At 43.7% G+C, this 18,867-nt stretch overlaps 1 protein-coding gene across 17 annotated transcripts in view; it reads left to right on the forward strand.

The window, feature by feature from the left end:
* Positions 1-1,930: 1,930 nt before the first annotated feature.
* Positions 1,931-18,867, forward strand: part of Ptk2 (protein tyrosine kinase 2) — a 252,489-nt gene continuing 235,552 nt past the window's right edge. For 8 of the 17 annotated variants that reach the window (XM_047525627.1, XM_047525643.1, XM_047525657.1 and 5 more), the window contains exon 1: positions 1,937-1,998. The gene's annotated coding sequence lies outside the window, so the exon portion shown is untranslated. Of the gene's footprint in view, positions 1,999-18,867 lie in introns of all 17 variants that reach the window. The other 9 variants (XM_047525598.1, XM_047525635.1, XM_047525618.1 and 6 more) reach the window with 5 other exon arrangements.

The following is an 18,867-nucleotide window of genomic DNA, read 5'->3' on the forward strand; positions in this document are numbered from 1 at the left end:
GGTCGGCTGACCGCTTGGCTGGGGCCAGGAGGCCCGCTGCAGCCTCCTCACTCACAGGCCTGGCTTGCTGGCTGGGCTCCTCGGTTCTCTTCCACATGGCCTTACTCACGGGTTAGCTTGGGCAGGCCTAAGCTGCCTGCGTTCTGCTTGTGTGCTATGTTCTATTGGTCAAAGCAAGTTACAAGATCTGTCCAGATGTGCCAAAGAATGGGTGGCCCTTCTTGATCTACCCCACTGAGAGAAACCCTCCCCCATCCCTGCTGTGCCTTCACTCCCCTCCCCCACCACCCACACTCCTTTAATAATAACTTCTCACTTGGCATCACCCAAAGCTTCATTCACTCACTCAACAAATATTCATTATGTGCCAGGGACCCACTAGTGACACAAAGCCCCTGCTCTAATGAACCTAACATGCTAGTGGAGGGGCAGACAACTGAGATGTAAACAAGAACACAGTGTTGGGCTGGGTGGACAACAGCACCCTTGGAGAACAACAGCAGAGCAGGGCTGGGGGAGTGCGAGAGGATGGCACCTACAGTGGCCATACACAGCCCTCCTGCTGGGGAGGCACCGCCTCTGAGCTGCAGCCCCAGCCCTTTTTATTTTTCCATTTTGAGAAAGGTTCTAAGTAGTGAAGGTTGACCTTGAATTTAGGATCCTCCTGCTTCAGCTTCCAGAGTAGCTGGGATTACAGGCATGGGTGCACAGCACCTGGCTGAGTGGTTCTTATTACATATAGAGTGGTCAGTGGACATCAATGGCCACTGATGGTCCCCCCCCCCCAACCCAGAGCCCAAAGCAAGTGCCAAGGCCCTGAGGCTGCCTCGGAGAGACACTATCCTTTACAACGAACAAAACCCCAAGCTTCATACATTTCATTAAAGAACAACAGAAACAGTTAAATGTGGCAAAATTTTGTTAAACAAAAGCATTTTATTATATCTGTCCTCCTGAGTAAAACTACTGCTCCTGAGGACGTGATGGTGCTTCTGAGGGCTTACCTTTCTGATGGACTATCTGCCTGTCCTGCCCACTGACTTGTGGTAAGAATCAAACTGACACCATAAAAATGAAAGTTGCCCTGCTTCTGGTTTCATTTCCTACCGCAAGGATGCCACAGTAATTTTTTTAAAGAACACAAATCAGTTATCACTTCCTGCTTAAAGCCAGTCAGAGGCTCCCTGCCGCCTAAAGAGTAAGCTTCAGTCCCCTAAGTAGAACTTGGTCCCCTCACCACCTGCATGTTCTATCATTCCAACCTCACCGTCTGTGGTCCCCCCAACCCTACACCCCTCATTCTTTTCCAGTCGCAACTCCTCTCCCAAACTGCTCTCATCTCAGAAGGCCTGCCCTGGCGACTCCTAGGTCAGGATCCTCTCTCCTTGCAATGCCCGGTGAAGCCTCCAGTTTCAAGACCCAGGCGAGCAGATGAAAGAAGAGGTGTAAGTGGCCTGGGTCAGTTCCCGAGGGCGCTCATCTGGATAAATCCTTCCGGCTCCGCTTCCTAACCCCGGTTAGACCTTCCCTCCAAGATCATGCTAGCATTTAGCTAGCATGCCATTAAAACAATCTCCAAGCCTCAGTTTCTGTATCTGCAAAAAGGGTCCACGAGCCCCTGGGCAGGGCGGGGCGGCTAGGGAGTGACCGCTTAAGGGATCGCGACCCGAGGGCCTCCTGAAATTCTTTTGAGCCACCGCCCCCGACAGGGCTTTCCCCGGCGGCGCCACGCCCGCGCAACCCCGGCCACTCGAGACCCGGGCGTGGCGCCGTCTGGGCATGCGCGGGCCGCGGCGCGCATGCGCGGGCGAGATGCGCGGCGGGCTCGGCAGGCACGGCGCACGCGCGGGCCCGCGCCGACTCAGCACGGCCCGAGGGCGCGAGCCCGCCGCCGGCCGGACCGCCGTGCGCCGGGCGTGCGCGTGGGAGGGAGCGCGGCCGCCGTCGCCGGCGCCGCCCCGCCGCCGCCTGCGCTCAGCCTCGCGCTCGCCGCGGCCGGTGAGTGCGGGGCGCGGGCGGGCCTCGGTGGTCGCCGGGGCGGCGGCGCAGGGGCGCGGGGCGGAGCGCAGCCCGACCCGCGGTGCGGGTGGCTCCTCCCGCGCCCCCGGCCCGCCGGCCGCCCTCGGAGGGGAGGAGGCGAGGGACGCGGGGAGGCCGGGCGCGGGGCGGCGGGGCTGGCCTGCGGGCGCGGAGGCCGGAGCGGCCGGGACGTGGGGAGGCCGGGCGCGGGGGCCGGCGGGGCGCTCGGCGGGATGGGGCCGCGGGCGCGGGGAGGCCCGGCGCGGGGCGGGCGCGGGCGACCGGGGCGGCGCGGAGGTCGGGCGGGCCTCCGCCGGAGCGGACCGAAACCTGGAAAACAAAAGGGGCGGCGGGGAGGAGGACGGGCAAGCCCCGCGCCGGCGTCCTTCGCCAGCCGGCCCGCGGCTTTGTGCCGGCCAAGTTTCCTGCTCGCCTCCGCCCCGCTCCGCGGCCGCCGGGGCCCCTGCGGCTCCTCGCGGCCGCCCGTGCGGCGCCCCTTCCTCAGAGCGGGCGTGCGTTCCGTTCGCTCGGCCGCGGGCTTTTGTAGGAAAATGCGCCGAGGGTGAAGTCGGTGTTTTCCCTCCGAGAGCCGTTTCAACGGTCCCATTCTTGCATAGTTAGCCTGCAGCTGGGTGTTCAGGATAATGCGATACTGTAGTTGCGGGAGCTGGTTAAATACGCTCCAAGCACAATGCGGTGTAGGAGTTTGGGGTTCTTGAGGATTTTTACTTAGACTGTGAATATTTTCTTGGCTCCGAAAATAGGCCATTACTGTTTGAAATGGAATACAAGAGCCTCCCTCGAATTTATTTGTGAAACGAGTAGTGAAAATACTCATTTCAAGAGGCTACCAAACAGTCAGTCAGTGATGCATCTGGGAAGACCTCTGAAGAGTGAAACAAAGTTTGTGGATGAAGTGATTACAAGATACAAAGTAGCATGCAACTTATTTTTGTTGTGATACATTATAGATAATATAGTCATCTGGTTGTCTTGAGGTAATTAAAAAATCCCTGCAGTAACTAAACAGGAAACTTTTTCTGGGTATGAACCCAACCTTGCACATGCTAGGCCAGCACTCTACCACTGAGCTGCGTCCTGAGCCCAGAGGAAACTTTTTAAGGACGTTTGTATCCCATATCTTCATGAATGTAAATGTGTATTAGTGGTTGTCCTCGCCGGGAAAAACAAGCTGAACCTCTGTTGAATACTTAGTTTACTAAGTGCCGCAGAACCAGAATATCATGATCAATATTACAGTATTTTCTTCTAAAGAATTTTTCATTTCACTGTCAAATAATCCAGGTTAGTAATGAATACAGGCAAAGGTGGTGGTTTGAAAGGAGCCAACAGTCGCATAAGCAAAGCATCAAAAGCAGGTCCTCAGGATAATTCACGACTGTTCTTACAGTTTGGGGCAAAGGACACTGGGGCCAAGCTCCTAGAGTTGATGGGGCTTCAACAGCCTCTTGAGGTTGGCAACCCATGACCTGAGCGGGTTTAGGAGGCAGCAGGATCCTGTGGTTTCCACAGAGCTCCATGCCTGTTGCTGGGAGTTACATAACTCAGCAATGGTCCTCATGACTATGCTCTTGAGCTGGTCAGGTAACTATCCTTACTGGGAAGTTAAAGAAATTGTCTAAGAAAATCGTGTTGTTAAAGCTAGCTTTTTGTGCTAGGGTGTGACTCAGTGATAGCACTTGCCCAGCATGTGTGAGGCACTGGGTTCAATTCTCAGCACCACATAAAAATAAATAAAGGTATTGTGTCCATAAAAGAAAAAAAAAAAACTAGCTTCTTTTAAAAATTATGCTGGGGGCTGGGGAGATAGCTCAGTCGGTAGAGTGCTTGCCTTGCAAGCACAAGGCCCTGGGTTCGATCCCCAGCACCCCCCAAAAAAAATAAATAAAAATAAAAATTATGCTGCATAAGGAACTGTGTATTACACTATTTTATAACAATTTTTTTTCCTGAAAATTACTGTCCTTTCTTGGATATGATTTGAGTTAGAAAGGTGGAATCTTTGTTTACATCTCTAGATATTTAATTTAATTTAATTTAATTAATTTATTTATTTTTGTGGTGCTGGGGATCGAACCCAGGGCCTTGTGCTTGCGAGGCAAGCACTCTACCAACTGAGCTATCTCCCCAGACCCCTCTAGATATTTTATGAAAACTTTCCCTCTATATTTTGAGTGTCTTAATTAAAAATTATTTTTACATGTTTTTTAGTTATTGATGGACCCTTATTTTATTCTTTTATTTATGTGTGATACTGAGAATTGAACCCAGTACCACACGTGCTAGGCAAGCCCTCTACCCCTGAGCCATAACCCCACCCCTTAATGTTTTTAAAAAATATTTTTGGTTGTTGATGGACACAATACCTTTAATTTATTTATATGTGGTGCTAGGATCAAACCCAGTGCCTCATACCTGTGAGGCAAGTGCTAAACCACAACCCCAGCTCACTATAGTGTCTTAATTTTGAGAAAATAATTAAAATTGTGTTGAGTGGAGCTGGGGAGATAGCTCAGTCGGTAGAGTGCTTGCCTTGTAAGCCCAAGGCCCTGGGTTCCATCCCCAGCACCACCAAAAAAAAAAAAAAAATTGTGTTGAGTTACAAAAGATGCCATCAAAAGTGTTAATGCTATATGTTCATCTTTCAGTTATGAAGTTTAGCATTTTCAGTTTTGACAAATTTTCACCTAGATTATTTCTTGCTTTATATGTCAACAAAATTACAATTGTGGCTAGGCATGGTGGTACATGCCTATATTCCCAGTGGCTCAGGAGGCTGAAGCAGGAGGATGACAGGTTCAAAGCCAGCCTTAGCAACTTAGCGAGAAATAAAAAAGGACTGGGAATGTGGCTCAGTGATGAAGTTCCCCTGGGTTCAATCCTCCTTGTGTGCATGGGGGATAAAAAAAAAAAGAAGAAAAAGTGCCATTTTAATTTTTGTGAATTGAAAACAATTTTTTTTTTTGCTGATTAAAAAATTTAAAAAATTACTGATACTTGTATAAATTATTCAAAATGGAAGAAATGTAAGAAATTTTAAATATAGGCAAAACAACTGATTTTATTTCAATCAGGCAGTTTCTGAATGTATCCAAACATCTGGATGGTGAGGTGCTTACCATTGCTGAGGCTGGAATAGGAAGTGGTGACAGGGCTGCCTCGGGTGAACTACGCGGCCCACTGATGTCACCAAATACACCAGGAAGTTATTTTTTGTCTTCTCTCTTAATTGTATTTTGTAGTGGATTATTTTAGCCCCTTTTTGCTTTTTATCTCTGCCATCATTTTTGCAAAAGTTTATTTCATTTCATGACTGTCAGAAGGCATCCTAGTGCTAGAGAAGTAAAATTTATGTCTCCAGTTTGTGGTACTAATTCTTAGGAATTGTGCCAGATTTTATTGAGAATTCTTTAAATGTGTTTCTGATTATGACGTGTACAGTCTATAGCAATGTTTTTTTGTTTTTTTGAGTTCTGTGGAAATAAAACCCAGATAAGTGTATCTAGATAAGCTTTTCAGTTTAAATGGGAATTTTAGCCAGTGTGCTTAGTTATATTCTGACCTGTGTAGGCACTAATGAAGTGGTTTATGGACAAAAATGGGAACACAGGTTTCTGCCATACTAGTGTCCTTATTCCCATCTTGAGCAGCTTGAAGCTTAAGAGAAAAACACCAGCAGCATCACCGAAAGTTCACCACTTTAAGAACATGAAGGTGTTTCCTTACCAACTTGGGTTAAAACGGTATTTAAACCTTACTGTAAACTACATTTTTAGACACAGTAAGAGGACTGAAGCTATAGTTAGAATATGATCCAGTGGTAGGGGAAGAGCATCATTATGGGGCTCCTGTGTGGTTTTGTCAAGTTTTGGTAGTTACTGCCTTTGTGTAGATCAGTGAAACCTGAGAAAGGCTCTGGAAGTGCCACATGTGTCCCAGTGTCAACCTTGTCTGTTCCCCTTGGGAACTGTAGGGTTACAGGTGCTGTTGCCATCCTGTACACAGGAAGCACTGTAGTCAAGTTAGAGTGGGTTGTCCAGGCCACCCTACCCAGGCCCCAGGTGCCCAGTGGGCAAGCTCTGGCTGCCCTGGGGCTGGTAGGACTGGAGAACAGCATCTTAATGTGGTCTTCCTCAGTAGCAGTAGATAGGATGCTACTGCACGTCGCTGTGTCTGGAAGTCCAGATGATTAGGGTTCCGGTTGGAATCTGACACTGGATGACTTGAACATCTAGCATAGCATAGGTAAACGTTTTAGACCAACTAGAATTAGTTAAAGGCAAATAAATAAAGTGTGGATTAGTGATTGATGATACTTGTTTGCCAAAAGACATGCTTTAGTAGCCTGTGTCTCTAGGGTGGATTTGGTGGTTCTTCTGGGGTCTGTGTTTATGAGGGAACAGGATTTTGTGGGAAGCAAGGAGACACAGTTGATTCTCCTCACAGGTGTGAGCCCTTTGTAGAAAGCCTGAGTATTTATAGTCTTAATACATTGCTCCTCTAAGAGTTTCTGAAATGAAGATACTCATTCACGCTAATCTAGAATATCCCATCCTGCTTTTAAGAGTCGACGCAGCACTTCGTTATTTGGGGCCACTGGACCAAAATCAAGCCTCAGGAACCTCAGAAGTCGTGCTCCTGGTTGTCTGTGTCTGGGGTTCCCTTTCTGCCTTCATGTTCTGTGTTCAGGTTCCCTCTGTCACATGGTTTGAGTTCTGCTCTGAATGCAGGTGCTTATTTCATCTGTTTCTCTTGAACAAAGCACATGCTGGAAGAGCTTAAGAATTTGACATTTGTGAATGTTCTTAGTGGATTGTGTGTATCCCATGAAGGCAGAACTGACAGCTGTTGCATCTTCAGTGTCTGACAGTGCTTGTTGAATGAATAAATCCAGGTCTGTGATTTATTGGAGAACTGTTAATTTTGTTACTCTGCTATCTACTGTTTTGTTCACCTTGGTTAAAAACCTCATTTAAAAGCTGAGTAGGACTTGATACCAGGGAAGAACTTGGATTATCTGCATTTTCACCTTTGTCCGCTTTATAACTATAATCATCAAACTTGGGTCAGGGAAAAAATATATTGCTCTGCCCCTTTGCAGTTTTGCAGTTTTCTTTTTTTCTGGAAATTGATCTTGTAGAAATTTATCTTGTATTCATTGGGGCTTATCCCAGGTTCTGAAGACAGACTTGCTCAAAATTGGCAAGATCTGCAGTTACTGGTCGAAAAGCTCCATTCTGTCTTTTACTAATCAGCTGGATTCTGGATGCTTTATGGGGGTTTAACAGTATGCCCTGAAGCCATGGGAGAGAGTAGCTCGCTTCCTAATGCCAGTTATACACTGTCAGCTCATTCTTGACCTTCCTCAGAAAGTCTTTTTCTGCCTTGCTGCAGTTCAGATAGGACATTTTGATAGTAAGAGTTGAGAATACCCTTATGCAGGGCAGGAAAGTAAACATCTGGGAACAAGGGCATCCTGAGAGCTTTCATTTTGCTCTTCCTCAGTGAGTTCCTCCACCGTCTTGCTGTACTGTGCAGAGGACACTTGTACACACTCCAGAAGGCACCCTGGGATCTCAGTGGTTCTCAGCAGTGATGGGACAGCATCACCTTCACCTGGAGACTTGTTAGGAATGTCTGAGGCCCTACCTCTGACCCCACTCAGTCTCTGGGGGTGGGGCTAACACGCTGTTGGGATTTGTACTTTGGGTGCTTTGGAGATGTTTGTGGTCCCTTCCTGACCACTTAGATTTTGCTTATGAGTTTACTCTCACTATAGGAATTTTTTTTTGGTTCCAAACAAATTGACTTTATTTGATACACTCGGGATAACACAAACCTTAATCTCTCTAATATCACACATCAATCAAATCGAATGGCAAATAAACACACCTCAATCAAATAGTCCAAAGTCCTCTCTGCCTTGTCGGTTCCGACGACCCCAATGCGACGTTATCTTAGCCGGAGAGCAGAGGACTGCTGCTGCGGCACTCTCTCCGGCCGATGGTCTGGGAATCGAGGACGGGCCTGTCTCCGCTGATCGTGAAGCCGTCAGAGTAGCGGAGTCTCGGCTGTCTCAGCGGATGGATGGTCGATGGGGCTGCGAACCTGGCTGACGTGGATTCTCAGGAGATCTGGGCTGAGCCGAGGAGCTGTCTGAGAGGGGAGTTATATACCCTTTTTCTTGGCTTGTTTCTAGTTCTGGTCCAGATGGTGTTTTATCTCCTTGATGCAGCACTCTTGTGACACATCTTTTTTTTTTTTTTTTTTTTTTTTTTTGCCATCCACTAAGGGCTTTATCATTTATTCGTTAGACATCCAAGTCTGCTCCTTTCAGTAGCTTTGCTCCCCCTCATATGATGTTCCATCTTGCCACAGGCCCAGAGTGAGAGGGCCAAGTGAACATGGATTGAAACTCCTAAAACGGGAACTGAATAAAACTTACCTTTTTAAAAATGGAACTTCTCAAGTATTTTGTCATAGTAACAAAAACTGACTAACACAATTCTAAGACATACTGAGCGGCCTTAGAAGTTACCTCAGAATCAAGGTCCTCTAACCTTATCTTGTTTTTCTGCTCCAAGGGTTGGGAAGGGCTCTCTGGAATCCTTTTGCCCACATTAAGATCAGAACCACAAAAGGGAACACAACTGGCTTTTGTCTCCTCCCTGAAGTCTCATTATCTATCAAGAAAGAAATACCAAGAAGGTAATCATGCTTGGATGACTTTCTTATACATCTATCCCTTGGATTCATTCATATCTGAGGAGAATCATTTCACAAGATAATTTCTGTCTATAGGTCCAATTTGTTCTCCTAAAAATGAAATGATCACACTCAGCCAGGTACAGTGGTTATAATCCCAGTGACTCAGGAGAATGGGGGAAAAGGATCATAAGTTCAAGGCCAACCTGGGCACCTTAGTGAGATCCTGTCTTTAAGAAATGAAATAAAAGTAAAAAGGGTTGGGGATGTAGTTCAGTGATAGAGTGCCTCTGGGTTCAATCCCTAGGACCTGGGGAAAAAAAAAAAAAAAGTCACACTCTCCATCTCTCCTTCTCCCCTATGAAGAAGGGTATCTAAATGTTAAACCAAAATTTTTGGGGCTAAGGAAACTCTGAAATAAAGGGGTTTATTGAGCCATTGCAAATGCTTGCCAACTTTTTTTAAAAGGGACCAGACAAAATTCCAGAAATGCTAGCAGCATAGCTAGGTAGCAGTTCGAAAGTGACTGCCAGACCTAGAGCTGAGGTTATTCTAATAAAGTTTGTGTAAAGAAAGTATAAATTGTTTACCCTGAACAGATAAGCAAGGAAAGCTTTGGAATAGAAGGGTAGTCCATAAGGGGAAGTGACTGTTGCTCTGGATTAGTTGAGTTTAACAAAGTTATGAATGAATAGGGTAGGTGGGCCTGGTGGTTGACCATACAGGAATGTAAGTCAAGGTTTCAACATACATTCAGGAATGTATGAGTCTTTTTGAAGCTGAGCATGGTGGCACACATCTATACTCCCAGCTACTTGGGAGCCTGAGACAGGAGTTCCAAGTCAGCCTGGGTAATATAGCAACATTCCCATCTCAAAACAAGGAGTCTTTTTGTTGGTTCCACCTGCAACTGTTAACTGATGAACTTCCCTTATTTCTTCTTCCCTTCACCCTCTGGTGAAGTTTATAATTAAGTTTAGGACATCTCAGAATGTTCCTTTTATCATAAGCATCTGGATTTCACTGGATTATTGAGCAATAACACTTCTATAATTCTCCGCTGTGCACATTAAAAAATTCCACTACAGGAATCTTAAGTAAGTTTTGGGAAGACCTCACAACTACTTTTATTTAACAATTTTGAATGTTTTAATGCTGAAACCACTTAACTCATTAAGTCCCAAGTTTTAAATTCTTTGAACATAATAATTTCAAAGTTACCATAAGTTGTGTATTGCTCAATTTATTTATTTGTTTTAGGTACTGGAGAGTAACCCAGGGACACTTTACCACTTTACACTATGCCCTAGCCCTTTTTATTTTTTGTTTTGAAACAGGGTCTTGCTGAGTTGTCCAGGTCTATAACTTGCAATCTCTTACCTCAGCGCCTCAAGTAGCTGGGATTATAAACATGCATCAGTCCCCCTGACTTGCTTAATTTGAGATTTTACAGGTGTAATACATTTGAGACAATGAGGCAAAATGCGTCAGTTCTTTTGAGTCTTGGTTTGGGATTTAAATGAACAGCTGTGTGTTGAAATAGCAGTTGGTGTGGTTCATCAAAGTGTGGCTCTTGGTAAACATCAGGAAAGGGTGTACATGCTGGTGCTTAAGGCACAAGTTATGTTCCCTGGCAGTTTTTTTGTTTTTTTGTTTTTTTTTATTGTAAACAAATGGGATACATGTTGTTTCTGTTTGTGCATGGAGTAACAGCATACCATTTGCATAATCATACATTTACATAGGGTAATGATGTTTGATTCATTCTGTTATTATTTCCTTCCCCCCACCCCTCCCACCCCTCTTTTCTCTCTATACAGCCCCTCCTTCCTCCATTCTTGCCCCCTCCCATCCCCCATTATGTGTCATCATCCGCTTATCAGTGAGATCATTCGTCTTTTGGATTTTTGAGATTGGCTTATCTCACTTAGCTTGATATTCTCCAATTTCATCCATTTGCCTGCAAATGCCATAATTTTTTTATTCTTTATAGCTGAGTAATATTCCATTGTGTGTGTGTGTGTGTGTGTGTGTGTATATATATATATATATATATATATATATATATATATATATATCACAGTTTCTTTATCCATTCATCAGTTGAAGGACATCTAGGTTGGTTCCACAGTCTGGCTATTGTGAATTGAGCAGCTATGAACATTGATGTGGCTGTATCTCTGGAGTTTGCTGATTTTAAGTCCTTTGGGTATAGGCCGAGGAGTGGGATAGCTGGGTCAAATGGTGGGTCCATTCCAAGTTTTCTAAGGAATCTCCACACTGCTTTCCAGAGTGGCTGCACTAATTTGTAGCCCCACCAACAATGTATGAGTGTACCTTTTCCCCCACATCCTCTTCAACACCTATTGTTGCTTATATTCTTGATAATCGCCATTCTAATTGGGGTGAGATGGAATCTTAGTGTAGTTTTGATTTGCATTTCTCTTATTACTAAAGATGTTGAACATTTTTTCATATGTTTGTTGATTGCCTATAGATCTTCTGTGAAGCATCTGTTCATATCCTTTAGTCCATTTGTTGATTGGGTTATTTGTATTCTTGGTGTAGAGTTGAGTTCTGTATATATTCTGGAAATTAGTGCTCTATCTGAAGTATGAGTGGCAAAGATATTCTCCCACTCTGTAGGCTCTCTCTTCACATTGCTGATAGTTTCCTTTGCTGAGAGAAAGCTATTTAGTTTGAATCTATCCCAGTTATTGATTCTTGCTTTTATTTCTTGTGCTATGGGAGTCCTGTTAAGGAAGTCTGAACCTAACCCAACAAGTTGAAGATTTTTCTTGTATAAGATGCAGGGTCTCTGGTCTGATTTCAAGGTCCTTGATCCATTGTGAGTTGATTTTTGTGCAGGGTGAGAGATAAGGGTTTAGTTTCATTCTGTTGCATATGGATTTCCAGTTTTCCCAGTACCATTTGTTGAACAGGCTGTCTTTTCTCCATTGCATGTTTTTGGCACCTTTGTCTAGTATGAGAAAATTGTATTTATTTGGGTTTGTGTCTGTGTCCTCTATTCTGTACCTTTGATCTACCTGTCTATTTTGGTGCCAATACCATGCCGTTTTTGTTACTATGGCTTTGTAGTATAGTTGAAGTTCTGGTATTGCGATACCCCCTGTTTCATTCTTCCTGCTAAGGATTGCTTTAGCTATTCTGGGTTTCTTATTCTTCCAGATGAATTTCACAATTGCTTGCTCTATTTCTGTAAGGTATGTCATTGGGATTTTAATTGGAATTGCATTGAATCTGTATAGCACTTTTGGTAGCATGGCCATTTTGACAATATTAATTCTGCCTAACCAAGAACATGGGAGATCTTTCCATCTTCTAAGGTCTTCCTCAATTTCTTTCTTCAATGTTTTGTAGTTTTCATTGTAGAGATCTTTTACCTCTTTGGTTAGTTTGATTCCCAAGTATTTTTTTTTTTTTTTTTTTTTGAGGCTATTGCAAATGGAGTTGTTTTCCTCATTTCCCTTTCAGATGTTTCGTCGCTCACGTATAAAAATGCTTTAGATGTATGCGTGTTGATTTTATAGCCTGCTATTTTGCTGAATTCATTGATGAGGTCTAGAAGTTTTCTGAAGGAGGTTTTTTGGATCCTCTAAATATAGAGTCATGTCATCAGCAAATAGTGACAGCTTAAGTTCCTCTTTTCCTATTCATATCCCTTTAATTTCTTTGGTCTGCCTAATTGCTCTGGCTAGAGTTTCGAGGATAGTGTTGACTAGAAGTGGTGAAAGAGGACATCCCTGTCTTGTTCCTGTTTTTAAAGGGAATGGTTTCAGTTTTTCTCCATTAAGAATGATGTTGGCCATGGGCTTAGCATAAATAGCCTTTACAATGTTCAGGTATGTTCCTACTATCCCTATTTTTCTAGTGTTTTGAGCATGAAGGGGTGTTGTATTTTGTCGAACGCTTTTTCTGCATCAACTGAAATAACCATATGATTCTTATCCTTAAGTCTGTTGACATGATGGATTATGGCAGTTTTGTTTTGGTGCTGAAAAATCGACTAGCATAAACTAGAGTCAGGGTAATGGCGAAGTCTTGGGAAGACTAATGAAGAAGTATTGTGTAAATTGATTTTATGCCTAACATTGAATTCACATCTAAATTTAATACGTCTTTTGCCTTGTCCTTTTTTAAAGAAAAAAACTAAATAAAAGTTAATCTACAAAGATGAAATGGTGATATGTCTTATATCTGTTATGCTTTGTAGAAAATCGGGTTCATTTGTTGACAAATGGAATGTCGTAAGTTCAACAAGAAGGGTTCTGTGTTGTCGTTGAGATATCTCGGAGTCCCCTTCACCTTCCTCACATTGCTGTTGTATGTAGTCAATAAATAATTTGTTTAATGAATGAAGAGGCTCTTGCTCGGATTCTTTGGGTTATCAGTGTGTAGATATTTGAAGAATATAGATAAATGGGATCTCTGGAAAGAGTTTCAAAAAGATCCTGCACTGCCCAGGTGCCACGGTACACACCTGTAATCCTAGTGACTTTGGAGGTTGAGAAAGGAGGATCAAAAGTTTGAGGCCAGCTTGGGCAATTTAGCAAAACCCTACCTTAAAAAAAAGAAAGAAAAAGAATAGAAGGGGGAAAAAAACAAAAAACTGGAAATAGAGTTCTGTGTTGGAGCACCCCCGGGTGGTGTGTCAGAAGTAATACCTGTTGGGGGTCTTTGCTGTATGGAGTGGTTGAGTGTGTGAAAGTTGTTAAAAGGCAGAGAAGAAACAGAAAAACAGATGAAATCAAATGTCATGTACTCTCAAAACAATGAGCCGGATGTTTCCCTGCTCACCCTCTCCCTTCTCCATCCACTCAGACTCAGCTATAGAAATGAGGGACAGGAAGAGCCGCCTGGAACCATTGCTTCCTCTCAAGAGGTGGAGTGGAGTGAAAGTCACAGTGCTTCACGGTTATGGACGGTGTCCCCTGCCCAGTGCACTTCTGGGAGTGCATGGAGCAGAGTGTGTGGAGCAGGCTCACTGATTCTGTGTAGCTACTGTGGGCTCCTGCCCTGGTCATTCTTCTGTGGTCACTTTAGCAGGGTGCCTCTCCTCTGCTCTTGGGATCTGTCCCCATCTGTGGTGGTTTCTGAAGTGTTAGGCCTGGTGGCTATGAATAGCCTTTTCCTGAAGTGAGGTTACACATCTTATGCATTTGCTGGCCATTTGGGTTCCCTATTTCATGAAGGACACCTGGGTGGTTTTTTTTTCTTTTTTTTTTTTTTTTTTTTAAATTAGATCTGCTTCTTCATCAATTTGTAGATTCCTTATAGTCAATAATATAAATCCCGTGATGGGTATGTATTTTGCCCCTCTCTTCTTGCTTTGAGGCATGTGGTTTCTCTGACTTTCCTTGGTGTTTTTTTGATGAACAGAAGTTCATCAGGAGGTAGGTTTAACATGGTCCACTTTATCAGTCTTCTCCTTCAAGTTGGTGCTTTTGTGTCTGTCCCTGTCCTGAGGTCATACCTAGTTCCTCTTCAAAATTTTTATATTTCTTTCACCTTTAACTTTATAATTTGCTTGAAATTGGTTTTGGTATATAGTACAAAGAAGGGATCCAGTCTCATTTTTTTAGTTGTGAACATCCAGTTGGCCCACTCCATTTATTTAAAAGAGCATCAATTTCCCTAATCCTCTGGTGCCACGCTCTTGTAAATCAAAGCGTCCTTATATCTGAGCATCTGTTTCTAGACTCTTCATTCAATTCTGCTGGTACTGAGCTGCCTAAATGCTTTATCAGTCTTACTTAAGGGTCCCTTGGCTATTCTTGACCCTTTGCAGATCCATATATGTTTTAGAATTACTTGTCAGTTTCAAAAAAAAAAAAATTCTTCTTCCAGATGTTTGAGATTGTACTGAAATTATGGGTCTATTTGTGAAGGATTGCTTCTAGTTTTGACTTAAACAAGTCTGGATATTTCTGTACAAGTCTTAATGTAGACACAGGTTTTCTTTCTCTTGGGAGTGATTGGACCTAGGGCTAAAATGGCCTAGTGTATGTTTAACTTTTTAAGACTATTCCAGAATTTCTAGAGTGGTTGTACCAGTTCATAGTCCTGCCAGCATTGTGTAAGAGCTCTGGTTGCTCCACATTACTGGGACAACACTTGGTTTTAGTCATTTTCTTTTTCTCTTAAGAAAGTTTTTATTGGTGCATTATAATTATACCTAGTAGTGGGATTCATTGAAATATATTTATACATGCACCTGACATAATTTGGCCAGTTTTATTTCCTGGCGCCTCCTCTTTCCCTCCCAGGTTCCCTTCCTCTACTCACTGGTCTCCCCTCTTTCAGCTGTGGGAGACAACAGACCCATGACTTTCTGAGTTTGGCTTATTTCACTCAACATGATACTTTCCATTTCCATCCATTTTACTACAAATGACATAATTTCATTTTTTCTGGCTAAATGAAACTCCATTTTGTATTTGAACCACATTTACATTATTCATTCATCTTTTGATGGACCCTGGGCTGGTTTCATTGGCTTGGCTACTGTGAGTTGTTCTGCTGTGAATGCTGGTGTATGTATACTGCTGCAGTATGCTGATTTGACTTTTTTAATACCAAGGAACTGGGTCATATGGTGGTTCCATTTCTAGTCTTTTTTTTTTTTTTTTTTTGGCAGGGTGTGTACTGGGTCACTTGGCCCCTGGACCACCTCCCCAGCCCTATTTTGTATTTTATTTAGAGACAGGATCTCACTGAGTTGCTTAGTGCCTCTCCATTACTGAGGCTGGCTTTGAACTCGAGGTCCTCCTGCCCCAGCCTTCCCAGTCACTGGGATTACAGGCATGGTGGCCACCATGCCCGGTGCATTCCTAGTCTTTTGAGGACCCTTCATACTGAAGTTTCCATAGTTGTGCTAATTTACAATCCCACCACAGTATATTTGTATTCTTGCTGACTGCCATTCTAGCTGGAGTGAGATGAAATCTCAGTGAAGTTTTTGATTTACACTTCCCTGACTGGGTTTTAGCCATTTTAATAGATGAATTTCGTTGTGGTTTTAATTTGCATTTTCCACATGACTAATAATGTTAGGTATCTTTTTCATATGCTTATTTGCCATCCTTCTGTCTTCCTTGATGAAGTATTCAAATCTTTTGCCCACTTTTGCCCACTTTTTTTCTTTTGCCCACTTAAAGTTGGTTCTTTCCCCTTGTTGACTTGAGGGTCCTTCTTGTATTTGGAATACAAGTCCTGTATCAGGTATACACTCTACTTTTCTGTCAGGCTGTGGCTTTTTTCATTCTCTTAACAATGTGTTGAAGAGCAGAAGTTATAAATCTTTTTTTTAAAATATATATATATTTTTTAGATGTTGAACGACCTTTATTTTATTCACTTATTTGTATGTGGTGCTGATAATCGAACCCTTGCCTCACATTCTAGGCAAGTGTTCTACCACTGAGCCACAACCACAGCCTCAGAAGTTATGAATCTTGATTATGTCCATTTATGGGTATTTTCATGTGGATTTTTTTGGCATCATATTTCAGAATTGCCTAACCCTAGCCCACAAAGGTTTCCTCCTTTTTTAACCCTTTTCACTTCCCCTCCAAGTTTTAGATATTTCACTGTTAGGTCCTTGATTTATTTTGAATTAATTTTGTTCATGATATAAGCTATGGAGACATATGATTTGCAGGGCTCTTCTAAGGCCTGGAATGAATGTCACTTCCTCCAGGAGACCTTGGTTTTTACTTCAGTCTAGGGTCACCTTAAACAAGTTCGAGCCTAGAGGTGGTTTGGACCACTCAGACCTTCAGCAGCTGTCCAGAGGTCACTCATGCTGGGATGTGTAATCTTTGGGGACCCTGCGTCACAAGGTTGCAGATGGTCCACCCTGTCTGTGGGTTCTGTTCTGTATCTGTCAGTTGGACCAACCAGGATCAGTAATATTATGAAAAAAAAAAAAAAAAAAAAAGCTGTACTCAGTACATACAGACTTATTTCCTAGTCATTATTCTCTAAACACTGCAGTTTAATAGTTATATGGCATTTCCATGCATTTGGTATAATCAGAAATATAGGTTTGATTTAAAGTGTAAGGAAAGATACGGTTGGTCCTGTGGACACGCTGAGTTATCTCATATAAGCTACCTGAGCACCTGAAGATGTTAGTATCTGTGGGGGTCCTGAAGCCAATCCCCTGTGGATACTGAGGGATAACTGTATGTACTTTGGAGGACCCTGCTTTTGGGTCCTGTCCCTGTTCCCTGTACTTTTATAAAAATTAAAGTTGAAAATCTTCAGCATTGGAAGATTCCTTCAGGGCAAAGATGATTTCTGTGCATGTTACTGGCTTTCCTTTAACTTCAGACTGGTATTTCCTCCTCAATTTCTCATTGCTTTTAAGACTTTTAAAATGTTCTATCCATCTTTGAAAGTCTTTTCTAGGAGGAGGGTTAGACCAGATAACAGCCTGAAGTTAAGAAACCAAGAAAAATTTTGTTCTTTTTCACTCTACTGCACAGTCTAGAGTTGAACTGGACCTGATATCTGATATGGTAGCTATTAGTACACATGGCTGTTTAAATTGAGATTAATTAAAATTAAATTAAGAGTTCGTTCCACAGTCACTCTTGCATTTCACCTGCTCATTGGCCACCTGTGGCCAGGTGCCCATGTTGAACAATATGGAAGTAGAGTGTATTTGTCATCACAGGGTGTTCCAGTGGCTAGATGAGGAAGCCTGTGCAAGGATTACCCTGGTACCTGGGTCTGCATTTGAGAGCCATGGATTTGCTCTTCCTGGAATCCACAGCTCACGCCGCTGGACAGACAGTTGTGCTTTAATGGGTTATTGTGACCCTATCACTAAGGCACATTGTGGGTTCTCAGATGACTCAGGTGTGAGTGTTCAGCTGTGGTATGCGAGTAGCAGACCCTTAGGTGTTGGTATTTTAATTTACAGATACCTGTGAGATTAAGCGCGAGATCTAGTGAAAACCTTTGTTAGGTGTTGATCTGCTTCCCAGGACAGACCCAGGACTGTCCTGACATTCCTGCCCTAATGCTGTCCTGTGGGCTGCAGGACAGCCATTCCGCCTGCCTGGAGGGGCCATAGGAATTACTGGAAGGAGGGGAAGAAGGGATGAACACAGCTGAGGTGTTGGTGGTCTGCTGCATTTTCAGCTTGGTTTTTAGTATGGAGAGGTAGCCGAACCCACAGATGTAAGGAAAGCCTAAAGGTTGGAACCCCCATTTGTTCATTCAGTACTCCTTGTGTGTAGCAGAGGGTGTTGGTAGGGATGTGTTGGAACCCCTTTCTAGGTCACAGATTATGTCCGCAACTGTCAGGAACAGAGGGTCTGCCTGAAGTGGTTTTCACTGTCCTTATCCTTTGTGTAGGCCGACAACTCCTGAGCACATTTCAAGGAACTTGGGGACATTGCTGGTGGCTAACGCTTCATCCTCCTCCTCATCCTTTCTCATTCTGGAGGAAGGTTCAGCGAGTCAGGAGGTTGGACTGTGGCTTATGTTCTGCAGGAGGGGAGGGGGGAGGGCATGATAAAGGATGGGGATGGGTGCAGGGGAAAGGCCGGCCCCTCTTCAGGGCTGCACTGGCAGGGGTTGCTGCACTGGTCTGCTACAGGTTTGGGATCACAGCAAGTAGAAGGCAGAAAGGCTCAGTTGAACTGTACAGGATAATTGAAGTGCATTTACAAAGTAAGGTGCACAGGCACTCTGTCAAGCCTCTTCAAACTTTAATGTGTATATGCATAATCTGGGGATCTTGCAGGTCACACGTGGCCTCTTGTTACAGGTGCTTAACTTCTGTTGTTGCAGTGCAGAAGAAATTTGGAACAGTAGGTAAAGAATGAGCTGGTTATATAGAATAAAACTTCATTTGTAGACAGATTTGAATTTCATACAGTTTTCACATGCCATGAAACATTCTGATTACTCCTTTGACCACATAAAATCTAAACACCATTCTGAGTCCATGAATTGTAACAAAAATGAGCTTGCTGCTCTGGACTAGCAGGCAATAACAGGGCAACCCCTGCACCTCCTGCCCATCCTAACCTGGAGCATCCCTGTTACCTTCAAAGGCCTGTGTGATCTGTGTCACCCCCTTTTCCC

The sequence above is a fragment of the Sciurus carolinensis genome, chromosome 1 (genome assembly GCF_902686445.1).
Source record: "Sciurus carolinensis chromosome 1, mSciCar1.2, whole genome shotgun sequence".
Taxonomy (NCBI): domain Eukaryota; kingdom Metazoa; phylum Chordata; class Mammalia; order Rodentia; family Sciuridae; genus Sciurus; species Sciurus carolinensis.